General features: G+C 37.2%; 1 non-coding gene across 1 annotated transcript; it reads left to right on the top strand.

Moving 5' to 3' along the window:
* Window positions 1-15,938: 15,938 nt before the first annotated feature.
* TRNAM-CAU lies at window positions 15,939-16,011 on the top strand. Its single transcript has one exon. It is a non-coding gene; the product is annotated as a tRNA-Met (tRNA).
* Window positions 16,012-16,296: the final 285 nt, after the last annotated feature.

The raw sequence follows: 16,296 nt of genomic DNA on the forward strand, positions 1-16,296 counted from the left end.
AGAGAGAGAGAGAGAGAGAGAGAGAGAGAGAGAGAGAGAGAGAGAGAGAGAGAGAGAGAGAGAGAGAGAGAGAGCATTCGAGCAAAAGGAGAAGAAGAAGAAAAAATGGAATAAAACATTCGAAGATTAATGAAATTGAATTAAGCTACATATTTGGAGCTTAGATGCAAGATGTAAACACGTCTATATAGATCAATGAAGCATTAACGTTACATAACAAGGTCAATATGTTTGTAATGTGACGTCACATGCATGCACAATGTACGATATCACTTGTTGTTGTTTACATTCGGCTATTTGTTGTTGTTCTTTTTGGTAGTGGTTGATGCAAGTAAATACAAAATCTCGGCCTTGGCAGTGCGACCCTGGTCCGGTTAAAAGTATAGTGTTTGAGGAAAAGATTTGTAAGACAAATCTGATGACATCCATTAAAAGTGGATAACAGCCCCCCCCCTCCACTCCCTCTACTTCCCTCTCCCTCTTTCTTTTTCGATTTGGCCGTTTCTACTGTCACCTTTTTTCACTCTATTTCTTGCATTCGGTCTCTCCATATTTCTCTCTCTCTTGCGTTGCTCTCTGACTAGTTTATCTCTTCCACGGAGTCTGCTTCTGCTTCTCCCCCCTCCCATTCCTCCCTCTGTCTCTCTCTCCCGCTCTCTCTGTCTCTCTCTGTCTCGCTGTCTTTTTTCCTCACTCTCTCTCTCTCTCTCCTTTTCTCTCTGTCTCTGTCTCTCTTTGTCTCTCCGTATTCTTCTCTCTCTTTCTGTCTTTGTCATCTTTTCTCTCGCATTTGCTCTCAATAGTAGACTATCATCGGGCTGTTGGAGTGGATAGCCTAGGATGGAGAAGAATTTTTGTCGCCGACGTCCATCCGACAAGACATAGGGCACGCCCGTGCAGACTCTAACCGTTAAAGGTGTACTTTATGGGCAGAGGGAAGGGGGTGGGGGTGGGGGTGGGGGGGGGGGGGTTCATCCACCACCACCCACCCCGTCCCCCTTCCCTCTTGCCCATATAGTACGACCTTTATGGTTAGAGTTTGCATGGGCGTTCCCTATGTTTTGACGGCCGGAAGTCGGCGAAAAACTGCAAAACGGAGCAAACATATCTTTAGTGATGACTGAAGCTACGGAGCCGGATGACATTTCTATGATCAAAGCAATAACGGGTTTCCGACTATTATTTCATCCATTCATGATAACGCGTTCATGACTTTTCTAAACTTGGTGTGGTAATTATATAACCAGCAATATTGGTTCTAACCTTGATTCTTTTGCATTCACTAGATCATTGCGTGCAACTCGTGCCATTTTCATATTAGAAGAAATAACACCGTGATTAGAAGTTCTATGCAACATGTGATAAACAAATAATAAATTGCTGTTACAAGGCTTTTTATAAAAGGATACAAGAAATCGGATTACTCCTATTGTCAGATTAATCTATTGATTCGATTTATCTTGCGGTTGTTTACTTCTTTGCGGTTTGAAGCCCCTGAATGTGTTTTTCTTTTGACATAGAGTTTGAAGGTATCGTACCACCCCTCAGAAAAATAGGATCACCCCCATCTGTCCCTCTGTCTCTGTTTCTCTCTCTTATTAGCGCTCTCTCTCTATCTCTCTCTTTCTCTATCTCATTATTTCCGTCTCTCTCTCTCTCTCTCTCTAACTAACTATCTCTATTTCTCTTTACCTTTGTAACAATAAAGATAATGTGACCAGCTAAAAGTGTATCACTGGAATCTAGTTTTGAATAAAGCCTGGATTCCAGTCCACGGATTATTATTATTTTTTTAAATTGGATTATTATTGATGACGGCAAAACTTTTGTTACCCCCTTTTCTCTCTCGCTCTCTCTCTCCACATATCTTTTCATCCCTCTTTCTCTCTGCCCTGTCTCTGCCCCTCCTTCTCTCTCTTCGTTTCCCTCCACCACTTCTATTCGCTGATTCTTTGGGCCATGGAAGTGCACCGTATTAAATACGTGATATCAACAGATATAATAGCTACGTTTGTCACAGGTTTTTCTTCAAACCGGCCCTTGACCCCGTGAAGAAAGTAAAACACGAAGGGGGAATTCCCTTCTTTGCACTTCTTTGCCACTGCCAATGTTGCCAAACTTTTCCTACAAGTGCATAGGGCCTACGTCAGAGTGCTTAATCATACTTATGTTCTAATGCCATGAATATGTAAGATGGTAGAGATTGAAAGGGCAGTGAACCCCTTTATATCTATGAGCAAAAGAGTATAATCATTATTGATTAGATGTTGCATAAGTCTGATACCTTGACGGGAAAGATTTGACACTTTGGAACGACCCATGTCATGTCATACTCGAAGCGTTTTATAATAACTATTTTTTTTTACAAATTCTGTTTACAAAGTTAAAGTGGGAAATCCTGGACGTCTTGCAATACTCGTTTTTTTAATTTTTTTTTATATCATATCAAAAATATTTACATTGTGTTTGCTTACAACGCTCATTGTATAACAAAAATGAAGAACAAAAAATGACAGAGGTTGATAGAGGGGAAGGGTTACTTTACTCAGGTGAGAACATTGTTTAAAGAGATGAATACAAAAAAGTAACAGGAACGACAGAAAGATAGACAACACTTTGTATCATCCAAAATATCGGTGAAATTGAAGTATGGCGGGTTGGGACACGGAGTGATGGAAATTGTGGAGACATGTGATTTTAATTTCCAGGCAGTGGCTATACAGACGTACCCGAGAGGAAAACAGCATTATAGCGACCCATCTTATAATGACATAATTCAAACATGTCTCTCCCCAGTGAGAAGTAACGAGGATACCCCCTCCCCCGAATGTTGGCACACATTGTCATTGTTTATCTGTACCAGGTAAAGGTTATGTAAATTTCATTAGACATGTTAGAACAATCCGAAAAGTGCCTGAGTGTGTGAATGAATCGAGATTCTAAAAACCTTATTGACGATTGTGCCTTATATTTATATAACTAACATGCCCATGAGCATCGCTTTTTAAAAGGGGTTTGAACGGGTGAGGGGAGAAGGTTAGGGGGGGGGGGGGCTAACATCAAAGGCTTTCAGCAATTTTTATGATACCACCCTCCCCTACCTTTGGAAATAATCTCGTGACGCCCTATCTTAGGATTACTTTTGGAATACTACCGACACTTTTTTATATTTTTTTGTTTCGAAAGTTCAGTTCAGTTCTTTATGCAACACAGGGACATCAAAATATACAAACACGTATATAGTTAGAATAACAAAGAAAAAATAAGCATGAACAGCAACTTAATATGAAGTGTTAGGAGACTCACGAAAAAACAGTGGTCTTATTTAATGCTGATCCACATATACGTAGGAATGCCATCGTAAAGAAGATTAAAAGTTCAAAGTTTGAGCAAAGCGACACAATGCATTAAAAAACAAAGTTGACCATAGGCCTATTTTTCAAATGTTCTTTCTCGTAGCTTTTGTTAAATTAATGTTACAAAAAGAACAAGCAATTTAGCAAACAAGTATAATACATTTATTTCTGTCATAATAATGTTCCTGTCATAGAACCGTCAGGAATTTGATAAGAATCTCATGTTCCATTTAGTATAATAGTTCTCTTCGGTAAAATGCCGCTCCTATGTTTTCATTCCCTTCGAGACAAGTTCAGGAAGGCACATATAGCCGTTGGAAGAAACGAATGTTGAAATTATCAAGTTAAAAAAAAAAAAATGCTTAAAACTAACAGGAATTTTCTGACGAGGCTTTCATTCATCGCAGGTGTATAGTCGGAAATCTCGCTGGACGAGTGGGTTTTGAATCATCGAAATAATCTGATCAGAATGTTAGATTCCAAATTTTACGACTTTCCTCCAAAAATTACCTGGCTAATATATAAACATCTGAGTGAGTTTCCTCTAATCACAATACAATAGGCACGTAATGTATTGTGCAAATGCAATTCCATGTCAATTTGTCTGTATAAGGCTCTATAGAGATGTAATCAATATGTACGGTAGACTGCAGTGCCATTTCACCATACTCAATACAACAACCCCTCTAACCGAGCGTATCCTACTTTGTCTTTTGGAATAATTTCCCTTTTGTTGTTGAAATTCCTATTTATTATTCCGAACAATCGTTTTGCTCTGAAACCAATATAACCCATTTCTTTTATTGTCGCATTATTATTTTTTCAATCTGACGATAATTATGCCTGCATCGTAGCGAGACGTTGTGTCTCAGATTGTCTGTCGACTATTATTATTATGAATATTATCATCACCATTCAATAATCAATAATTTTGTAGGACAGTCGTTCCTGAAGAAAAGGAAAAAGGGGAGGGGGGGGGGGGGTTCTGATGTTTTGACCCGATTCACGAAGTGGTACTCAAAACAAAATACCTTATAGCTCTCATACTTTTAGCCATATGAATAATAGAAAATGGATTGTGCAAGCAATTGTTGGTAGACAAGTTGGTAGACAAGTGCTCTTAGGATTGCATATTCAAGTAAGGCCGGTGAGCTACTGTAACTGTCCTTAATTGGTAAGACAGTGATACTTATTGCTAAGCCCCTCGGATAGGACTCAAAGCTGTATGTCTCTGGATGATTGCCTACAATCACTGAAATACCGGCTTTCTTACCGGTCAGGTGAATATTAAACGTCGATATTATCGACGTCATAATTATTTTGGTGGAAAGGGGAGGGCGAATCACAGGCATTATGTCTCTTAATCATTTCTGTCTAAATTTGATTTTGATCCAATTCATGGTTTCTCCTCAATGTCAAACGTTGTGACAATAAAGGGCAACGAGTGGTAACATTGCCATTGTATATACCCCGGGGTGTTGTCAAATACATATTAATTAGGACAGGCTTGGAAGCTAGCGCCTCCTATATATCTCCTATTTATAGAGACATGATTCTAGGTGGCAACTGGCAGTGTATACTAAACTTCCATGAAAATCATACAAAGCTAGCTCGTTTTTTAATACGTCATAGACATCACGCCCTCCTCATGACTTGTCATTATTAATCCACCGGTGGCGTTGGTTTTACATGACCTAATTAGCTAGGGGAGGAGGGGGGGGGGGGGGTGTTGGGTGGGTCTAAAAGTGATCATTATTTCATGGAAATTAGCCAAATGAAAATAGAATTGATGCGGTGTCTGCCGAAACCAAACGTTGGGTTTAGGTCGCTATGGATATAAACCCTATACATTACATGCTTACATGCAATGGTGCAACAATGGCATTGAGTTTAGTTTGAGGGGCAATTTAATGAGGGAGGGGAGAGGGTGGGGGAGGGGAGGGTGGGGGGGGGGGGGGGTCAGAAGGGGTCAAAGCATAACACGCAGCAACATATACAAACCGTCAGATTATGCTCTGTCCTAATTCGCGAAATATCGAATTTGCATCAGTTGCATGCAATATGACTTTCAATGACTTTTATTTTCAAGCTTTACTATATAAAGGTCTCCCCCACATGTTTACTATGACGTATTGTAACCGCGATTCCTAATTACCTCACACGAGTACGAACAGCGCGACATGACGACATTGTCGCGTGGAACAATTCACGCTTCATCAAGCAATTTTACGCTTGTGTTTGATATGTCAATCGTATCAAGTTTCATGAAGACATTCGCGTATATCTCAGACAAATTGGATGTATTATCATAATTATGTATTCATCACTCACGCATATACCAATGTAATATTATCCGAACATAAATCTTGAGTTAACATGTTAAATATGTTATAACATACTTTTTGTGTCAATATTTCACTAGTTCAACGAAAGATGATTGTATAAGTGAAGTGATGTAGCTTTATAAAAAAAAATCCTTCCTGGGCTATACAAATTGTCTACGATATTTGGAATTTATAAAGCAAAGGAACAAACAAAATAATTTTTTCTCCAAATGATAATTCGAGTTGGTCGCTCATGAATACAGTATTTATGCCATAATACAGTATTTATGCTATAAAACATTATTTGTTCCATAAATACTTTTTTCCAGATATAAAAACCGCATAGAAAGACATTGAAAGTCATATTAAAAGGCGTCCTGAAGTCCTCAATGTTAAAGAATTAGCCAAATTGACTTCCGTCGCCATTTAGGATTATCAATAGGCCAATTTTTATATAGCGTTATGATTGTATTGTTACGTGTTTATAAAGGTGTCCGGGCGTAGGTGGTGGTTCCTGGAATTCTGGAAGGAATTGTCGTCATGCTTTTATTCATACGGGTGGCCGACTAAGCGAAAAAAAGGCGAAGAGGGAGAAAATAGGTGGGACAGATAGATAGATAGATAGCTAGATAGAGAGAGAGTGAGAGAGAGAGAGAGAGGAGAGAGAGAGAGAGAGAGAGAGAGAGAGAGAGAGAGAGAGAGAGAGAGAAAGAGAGAGAGAGAACGGAAGAGAGATAGATAAACAGAGAGACGGAAGAGCGCCTTTCTTCATGCTCATGGGTTAGGGACATTGGTATAGTGAAAGGGAAGGTCTCCCAAAAGAGGACATTTTTAGACATCTGCATCTAAAACGAACGTAGATCGAATTTACTTACTTTACTTTACTTTACTTGATTCCTTCCGGTTTCTTTCTTAATGATGGACAAGGGCTTCCTATCTGACACAGCATTCCCTAAAATTCAACTTCTCTGAGCACATCTATGTATGTTTCGGCTGGTCTTCCTCTGCCTATTTGCCCATTATATGGTGTCATTTATTGGGGAAACATGTAAAGAGAGTTGAATAATACATTCAAAGGTAAAGATCAGTATTGGAAACGCCCCAATTTCAAAAAATGAAATGGAAGCTCTCATTACCAATCATGTGAAAGAATATGTTTTGACTAATACATGATGATAAAAAATTTGCCGGGAAACCGCCTACTAATTCATATATTTGGTAAATTTGTTTCTCTCATGGACTGTGAGAGATATAGGGTAGTCCCATATACATCTTTCTGTGTATAGTGCTTGTAACTTTACGAAGAATGGGCCAAATTTCTTATTATTTTGATGATCCCAGAACCTTGCAGATGCTAGATACTAGATGATCAACCTTTTCTGACCGATTCCACAACGTTTCTTTCACAATGCAATCGCATGACCATAACTGGTCTTTACCTTTAAAGTAAGGTATCAACGACTAGCTGTTATAGTTATTTAATTGGATACAGAACATCAAAGTGGAGAGGTATAACCTAAAATTAATTAGGGTTGATTGGATGGTCAATACTGTGTAAGGTCTCATTCATTATTTATTTGCCTGGCTCATTAACAATAACATATTATATACTTATTCATTAATATATTTACATCTAATTGGACTGGCCATTCGAAATCAGAATGCCAGGGAAAGAATACATGGTAATTTTTTTATTCATTTCATGTTAATGTTGGTTATATACATTTTTAGTTTTACTATTTAAGTTTATAATAGCATATTCCAGTATTTAGATCTATTACTAACACACTCTATACGTATTAGTTTTCAAGATGATTTTATAATGTTCTGTGAAACACCATGCAATAAAATAAACGATACTTCAATAATTTTATTTTCATTTATTGTGATATATACCTGTTTTAGCCTGTATTATACAAGATGGATTGTACTGCTAAAGGTTCTTGATGCCACTCATGATAATTACTGTTCCTCTACTAAAAATCACGCCTTTTCATTTCCATGAAAATAATTGCGTGCAAACTGCAGCAACTCCTCAAACGTCGGGTACCGCTTGGATTAAGCCTCCTGGTTCATATTTAGTCAGCTTGTCGCCCAGGTTTTAGTTAGTCACCTTTTGTAGTTTTGACAGCTGTAATCACCATGATCTCACAGTAATCCAGGAAAACTCAATATCGAGCTTTACCCTACCTAGCAGTGGCGGATCCAGGGGGGGGGGGGCCCGGGGGGCTTTTTTGGGGGTTGGGCCCCCCCTGGCGCTCAAGGGGGGGGGGGGGTGCAAATTGAAATTTTTTTGAGGATCAAAAAAAAAAAAAAATGTGCTCACTCCCCCCCCCCCCACTGAGCGATTTTTTGGCCGGCGCGTTTTTCAAATTTTCGGGAGCAAAAAAAAAAAAAAAAAAAAAAAGTGCTCTGTACCCCCCCCCCCCCCCCCCCCCCCCACCCCCCCACTCGGCCGGCGCGTTTTTCAAATTTTCGGGAGCAAAAAAAAAAAAAAAAAAAAAAATGTGCTCTGTACCCCCCCTCTGAGGATCTGAGGATTGAGAATTTACAAAATACCAATATTTGGGCTACCATCACTTTGAGTTCGAGCAGTAAGTTAGTGGATAAAATCGATAAACAGATTAAACCCTCATCACATAACAATTTTTCTTGCTACTGTCAATTCTCAAGTGAGCACAGTCTGAAACTGTAACGACATTAAGTTATTAGTAAATGAAATGAAATGGTATAGTTTGTATATACTATTATTATCATAATTGACATTCCCATCTAACAGGAGGAAATCGAAATATCTCGGTGGGTAAGTGAAGCGGGCTAGCAAAGGTTTATAATCTTTGATGTACATAATAAGCAATGTTTAAGTGTCTTTGATAACTAGCACTTGAGGCTGTAGCGACAAATTTAGAAAGTATTGTTTCATGTATTTCACATTATTATTCCTATCAATAATAAGCTACATTTCGTGTATTGCATTATATTGATACGCCATTAATTGTAATATACGGCTCCACTTGTGTGCTTTCCTTCTCTTTGACTAACATGCTCACAGAAATTATGAAAATTGTATCTATATTTCCAAATCATAAATCTTTCTAAGAGCCAGCTGATCATGCTTTATATGCAATAATGGAAATGATCGAGGTTTTATAATTTGCTATTGCTTTGAGGGCTGCGAGAGACAATGTAGTGGCGTATCCAGTGCTTCAGGGGATGAACTTTGGTTCCCGCCTGACATATACACACTGCATGAAGTATTGATTTAAAAAAGGAATTAATATTAGGCCTTCAAACACGAGATAGTATTCACCGGCTCCGTTCTATGTTGGATAAACAATTGCAGTATGCTCACCCATCTCTAATTGCTAGTGTAAAGTCATATATTTTCATAATTGTTAAAGAAATAAACATGATCTGCACTATATGCTCTGATTGAATCTCTCTCTTTGATGAAGGTTGTGTTGTCAAATATTATATGAATATCAACTATAGGGTAGCATGAAACAAAGATAATACGGGGTATCTTTGTTCCCCCTAAGAGCTGATGAAAAAAAATACAGTCTGATAGCTGTATATAGTCAGAATAAAACCTAGCTTTTTCGACGGGATGAATGGCAATTTGATCAGACAGGATAATGATAAATATATAGGTTACTGGGTTCACAAGTGATTTTAAAGCTTATCAGAGGCGTATTGTTTACAAACTGTCCCAGATACTGGGATCGCGTTAAGATTAAGACATTTCTGCTAGTCCACCATGAACCCTAACCGAACAGTGAGATTCGGAATCTGCCCCCACGATGAGTGACCGGTTGGATTTAACCAAACCACTCCTTCCTGCAAAATCCAAGGGGGTTGGCCGATTGAGGAGGCTGGGCGACTTATGGTGTCTCAGGGATTCTTAGAAACCCACCCATCGAGAGGTAGGTGCATTGCAGATCACAGGGACCCGTTTCACAAAGCTTTTTTCTATGACAAATGACCAAAAATCAATGACAAATCTGCTGATAACCAATCAGAAGCAAGGATTTCAGTAGCTTATAACAAAAACTATCATTTGTCACTGATGATAAGTTTTGTGAAACAGGGCCTAGGTCATCTTGGACCAGCTTGAAGATCCTGTCCTATAAGGGAGAGTACAGCACTCCTTCTTGATCCCTCTGTAACCAGACCGATTTCTTTTTTAACTTCACATCTTACGATAAAGGTCTTTGGACGAGAGGATATAATTATGAGGTCAAACTGACCTTACAAAAACTGTTCACACAATTTGGCGAGCGCTTATGTTAAACGCTCTGTTGTAAAAAATGACGGTGCACAGGGAAAAAAAGGTATTTCTCAGACTCATTTCCCGCGTAAAACATTTGCCTACTTTTCGTTTCGGAACTTTCTATTGTTTTGTACACCACTAGAAGAAGGACAAAACAGAAAAGAAAAGGGCATTCTTGCGTGGCTCTTGATCTGTTTTTACAAAGAGATAACAAAAAAGATAATTTGAACAACACTTTTGCTTTTGTCTCTGTGAGTTAGCCTATGAGAAGTAGTAGGATCTTCAGTCATAAATGACAGCTGGTAATTTTACAATTGATAGGATGATTTGGCCAAACGCAACTTGTGATCAATTATCCTTTTTTTATTGCAACTTTTACACATGATCTATTAATTTTCCTTCAATGATTTACTTGAGCTGTACATATACTGTATCTTTAACTGCAATATTTCATTCTCGAGTCTGCGGCAGAATAAATCTTATTTTATTCTAATCGAATTAAAACTCTTCAGTCACAATCACTCAAAGAGCGAAGAGATGGAACGGTGAAGAATTACATCTGAAGGAAATATCAGACATTAGGCCTATTACCAGCACACATCCACTCCAACCAAGGAACATTTCCCGCCTTGCAGCTTCTAATCATCACCGTTTCCTCTGCTTCACACAATTTGCACAGTCCAAAAGCGGGTTGCCAATTTAAACAAATTTACGCTCATATTTTCTTCCAAGGCATTAATCGGATTAGTCCATTTGAAATCAAGTCATGTGAGCACCAATAATTCAACATGTTGACAGAAGAGAATATTACAGAGTCCTGTATGAATTTTCTATTTGCCTAAATTTCTATTTATTTTTTATTCTACGTTGTTTTCGTGGTCGATTGACTTGATTAAGCGATGCATCTGTCTTCACTGCTCATTTTAAAATGGGCTTTATAACTACTGAAAGCCAATCAACTTGTAAGATTGGGAAAATACTTTGAATAAAGGCAACGATAGGAATAATGAACGTACTTTGGGTATTTCTAACCAAATATTTTAATCACATTCAATTTTAAGGTTATATAAGATGACTTTTACAAATCTTGAACTACTGAACTATAACTACTGAAAGCCAATCAACTTAAAAGATTGGGAAAATACTTTGAATAAAGGCAACGATAGGAATAATGAACGTACTTTGGGTATTTCTAACAAAATATTTTAATCACATTTAATTTTGAGGTTATGTACGATGACATTTACAGTACTGAAAGTCACCTTGCACGAACATTAGTGTACGAATCCATTAAATAATTTAGACGGGAATGGCTTCCAAAAATATATATACGGGTGAGGCGACACTAAAATATGTCCTTTAAAATAAGAATTCGAACGTTCAGAATAAAGTTGTGCACCTTCATCATTCTGCTTACCTCATTCAAGTAATGCTCAAATAAAGAACTCTTTACGATGTTTGATTGATTATTCTTGGCTCTAGAGAAGACTTGGATGACTCATTAAGAGTGGTGATTATCATGATTATTGTGTAGATTGTTTTTCACTGTCAATCAACTTAATCCGTTACTTGGCCCACTTGCATGTATACGTCGCCTTGTAGTCGAAGAGGAACAATTATTGTTTACAAAATGAATGTGAAACGTTGAATTTTTTCTAACATTTGGCCAAAAGTCCGGACCACCGGGTTTCTTCACAACCTTTTAATATGTTATTGTACAGAAATAGATTTTATTTTATTTAATGGATCGCTTCATAGGATTCGTTTAACAATCCGTATTAATGACTGATTACTTTACATAACGGCGTTTTATACAAAATAGGCCCCTCGTTGTATGATTTTTTTCATAGCTGTAAAAAGGGAAAACTAGTTTACCTTCAATCATAAATGTATTACTCTTTAACTTGATAGCCGTTTAGTGGAACACTAAACCAAGAAAAGCTCTTCAAACAATGAATTAAGGTTCCAGAATGTGTGATAATCATGATGCATACATGTGGCTGTGATTAACATTAACGTCGACATTTTTCAAAGTGTGTACGTATTTAACAAATTAGAAAAGAAAATGTTTTGTAATTGAAGAACCCCCTAGAAGGGGAAAAATTATGTTTTTAATATCCCCTAGTATAATGACGTATCGAGATCTTGTGGGGGAGGGGGGGGGGGGGAATCGAGTTGATAACGGCACATTAAACAAAAGAAGTATGGGTTGCTGTTAAAGTCTGGAGAAAACAGGAATATCAAATTGTTTTCTTCTTTTAAACGGGGCGGAGAGGGGGGGGGGGGGGGGGGGGGAGAGGGGTGAGCATCGAAAAAGAGGGTAGCATTAGTCGACGGATTTAAGGTATCCCCTTTTCATCCAACTGTAGCCCCAACTCTTCTTTGCTGGGATTAAAACTACATTGCCTTGTCAGCACAGGCAGCAACACCAGTAACGAATTTATTCCTCGACCCTGGAGCGGAGCGAGCTAGCGAATACTGGAGACGTTTATTTTTCACTGATAGTTGCTGTTGCATTTACCATGGATAAAAGAAAAAAAAGCAAATGTTGGATTTAAATTCTATTTTAATTTTCACAGATGTCTGACTTTTCATTTTGGATTGTTATATTACGTCATGGAGGATAATGTGCCTCATTTCTCGGAGGATGCGTGGTTCTTTTACCCACCCCCCCCCGTCATTGCCCTCTTCTTCTATTCTATGTTACGTTTGACGTAAGGATTAGCTAATTGTGTAACAGCATGGGGCCGCACTTTGATCGACAAAAATAACAAATCATTTCCCCGAAATATTCCGACTTGATGGTTTATCAAGGGTATATTCATCGTTATTTTGCTTTTAAAACAATTTTCGTACTTCCAAATACATTCAAATATACTTTGGGGGTGGGTAGAGGTATGGTAATTCGTCTTGTAAAGGGGGAATCCGTTCTCGCCCCATCAAACAAAAATCAACACGTCATTGTTTCTTTGGAATTATTTTACCGAAATGTTTTTACTTTTAAAGGGAGTACAGTCATTATCTTTTCATGAACTATGATTTAGGATCATTTATTTCCATATTACTTGAAGAAATGTTATGTTTTGTAAAAAGAATAAAAAGCAACCAATCAATCAATCGATCAATGTAACAAATAAACATCGCTTGGCCTCAGTTGTCTAGTCTATTTTTATAGCATTTCCTCCCCACAATTTACCCGATTCTAACCACTCTCCTCTCCACTCATTTTCCGTTGATCACTAATGGCTTTATCAAGGGCAAGTTGATGATTACTGCCTTTCTCCATCATATTCATACTTCACTGAAGAGTCGGCATTTCTGTTAAGAGGGGTATGGGATAGAAAACGAAAGAGGAAAATCCACGCTCTCGCCCTATACAAACAATTTTTATAAAAGGAATCCACATGTTTACATTATTTGAAATTCTTAGATAGTTTATAATTCTCCACTACCATTAAAATTAACCGTTCCCCCTCCTCACCACGATTATGACTGCTATCCTGCAGGCGACTGCCGACATTTGTGTAGGAGGCCGGAAATTCGCCAGGGGCTTACCACTTTTGGGCGAATACCAACTTTCCATTTCTTTAATTTTGCTAGAAAGAGGAACGAGGGAGATTTTTTTAAATATTTCCTTCGTTTCTTTAAAAGGTAACGTTTCAAACTTGATGGTATGTACATCGTGATAGATTTGATTGTTTAAAGACCACTCATTCAGAGTTTTCATGATATGAAGGGCCTTAATGGCTGTTCACCCTGCTATTCAGGTAATGTAATCTTAAATCTCTAGAATATATCATTGGCTATTTTAATTTAATGACCTATTGATTAGAAGTATTAGCAACACGCCTAAAATGATTTATATTGGTTTTGATGTTCGATCGATAGGTCGATAGCCAAGTTCATGATGGAAAGAGTCAACTTCTGTGTGATGTTATTCAAATAGGACAAGAAGTAGTCATACGAGAGGAAAAAGGTCATAACCATTAGAAACAGGGTTAACACGCAATAATTGATTCAACCAGGTAAATTAGTAGGGTCGTGGATTTGAACCCAAGCCTTGCCCTCTTTCCCTCCCTCGAACCAACCGTAATAAAATACTTTTCGCATTTTGTCAAAATGCCGGCAATGACAAAATTGGATAAGTGGATTGTAATAACAACTTTCAGAAATGAGACGAACTAATCAATTTCCAACTCCTAATTTCATTTGTGTAAACAGCATAAACTTGTGAAGCAATTTGTACTATTTACACTCTGTGACGATTGAAGATGGATTATGGGTCTAAACATAAGAGTATGGGTCTAATGTAAGGTCTTTTTTGATACATTTTATAGTTTTTATTTTCTTTTTCGTAGACGAATTAAATGGATAGATTGACGTGTAAGAACAGATTCACTTGAAATAGTCTCCCCTTTCAGATTAGAAATAAATAAAATGCATGATTATGACGCGTTGTGCAGATTCTCAATTAAATAAAAGCAGCGATCCTGTTTGATATTTACTTTTCTATATTTTCATATCGTTCTCATAAGTAAGGTCTTCCAAATTGAGATAACAAGAAAACGAATAGCATAATAGCATAACATTTTTTTTCCATTATCGCTCTGACCTAATATAATATCGTCCAACTGGTATGCAACAACAAGTGTCCATCATTTTAAAAATCACAACGAAATAATCATAGCACATGGATGTACTTGTTATTTCTCTTATCCCACATTTTAATTTATTCCCTTTTCAACAATTTCATTCGTATTTACAGTATGCACACTGCAGCGAATATTTTGAATAGACTTTGAGACTATTTCTCCGTCTTGAGACTTCCCTTCGAGTTTCGTACCAAGATGGGTGCAAACTTGGACCCACTACAAACTCCTATCAATCTTAAATACAGGAATATAGATTAGATCTAACGAAAGCATGAGTGGTTCTCTTTGGAGCCAGTCACTTTCATGGCTCCCATTCAATACTTTAATGAAAGCGATTACAATCACTTTATAAGTCCCTTTCCGCCTTTAACTAACAGAACGCGGCTTCGCCATTAGTAGGTACGAATGACGTGTTAAACCATGGGATTGGTGCTGGAGGTGTTAAGGATGAATTTAATTTGAATTCACGATGGAGATGTTTAGAAAGTCATTTTTACATAATTGGATCCGATGATGTGTTTCCATATGGGCGTTTATATGGAGAAGGCTTTAATCTCATTAATTCACTGTTTTCCTGTTTATGATTAAATTATTTTTATCTTTATAATTTGTTCATATTTTTTTTTATATACTAAGGATGAGGGGAATTTCACAGGTGATTTTTTAATTAATGTTTGACCATATACTTAAAATTAACAGTGACGTTACGCTACAACTGTTTGTAAGTGAATACATTATTTTGTGTTGTATGTTTCTAATCTTCCTTAAATTGGGCATTAACTAAAAGTAAAAAGCTATGACATGAAACTGAATACAAATAAAGAATGTTAATACTTTCAGTTCAGTTCAGTTCAGTTCATTTTTATTCAAAACCATACAAAGCATGATATAATCTGTTACATAAAAAAGAGACTGGTAATAGTACATCAATCAACATATTCTAACTTGATTACATCATAAACTGAACGGTTTTAGGACCCCTTTAGAAGCTAAGCTTGTGAGCGGGGCCCTATAACAAAATACATACATTTACAGTAAAAAAAAAAAAAAAATAAATAAAAAAAAAAAGAAAAAAAAAAAAAAAGTATGATTATACAATGGATGAAAATACTAATACTTCACAGTGCTCTCAAAATTTCATGAAATTTACAATATAAAACATCTCACAATAGTCATTTAATGCTTCTACTTCATAGTTAGCATAACATATATTCTGATAGAATACCATTATACGAGACCTTTAGGAATTGCTGGCACTAACAACATCAGTCATTTTAAAACAACGACAGAAGTACTTATGACATCTCTCCTCTTTTACTATCCGTATATTTGTGCAGCCTCGTTAGCGCAGTAGGCAGCGCGTCAGTCTCATAATCTGAAGGTCGTGAGTTCGATCCTCACATGGGGCATGCTACTCATTTTTGAAAACACTAACGAACGATTCCTTTACTTATGTTATAAGCTTAGTCTTTCTTTGTTTTGACGGTGTTCATCTTTATTTTATTTTTTTTAAATAGTTCTTTTTCAAGGATTCGAACATGATGGAATTTTTATCTTGAATTGAGAAATATATTTCTGTATCCATGAGCCTTCCGTGGCTCCCATTTGTACAGTTTAAATTCTCATGTGAGATGTTATGAGGTTTTCAAACAAAGGGGATAACGTTTCAACCGATAATCTAGTTTCTATGAAGA

Source organism: Strongylocentrotus purpuratus, unplaced genomic scaffold (genome assembly GCF_000002235.5).
Source record: "Strongylocentrotus purpuratus isolate Spur 01 unplaced genomic scaffold, Spur_5.0 spur5_scaffold_6, whole genome shotgun sequence".
NCBI classification, from domain to species: Eukaryota; Metazoa; Echinodermata; class Echinoidea; order Camarodonta; family Strongylocentrotidae; genus Strongylocentrotus; species Strongylocentrotus purpuratus.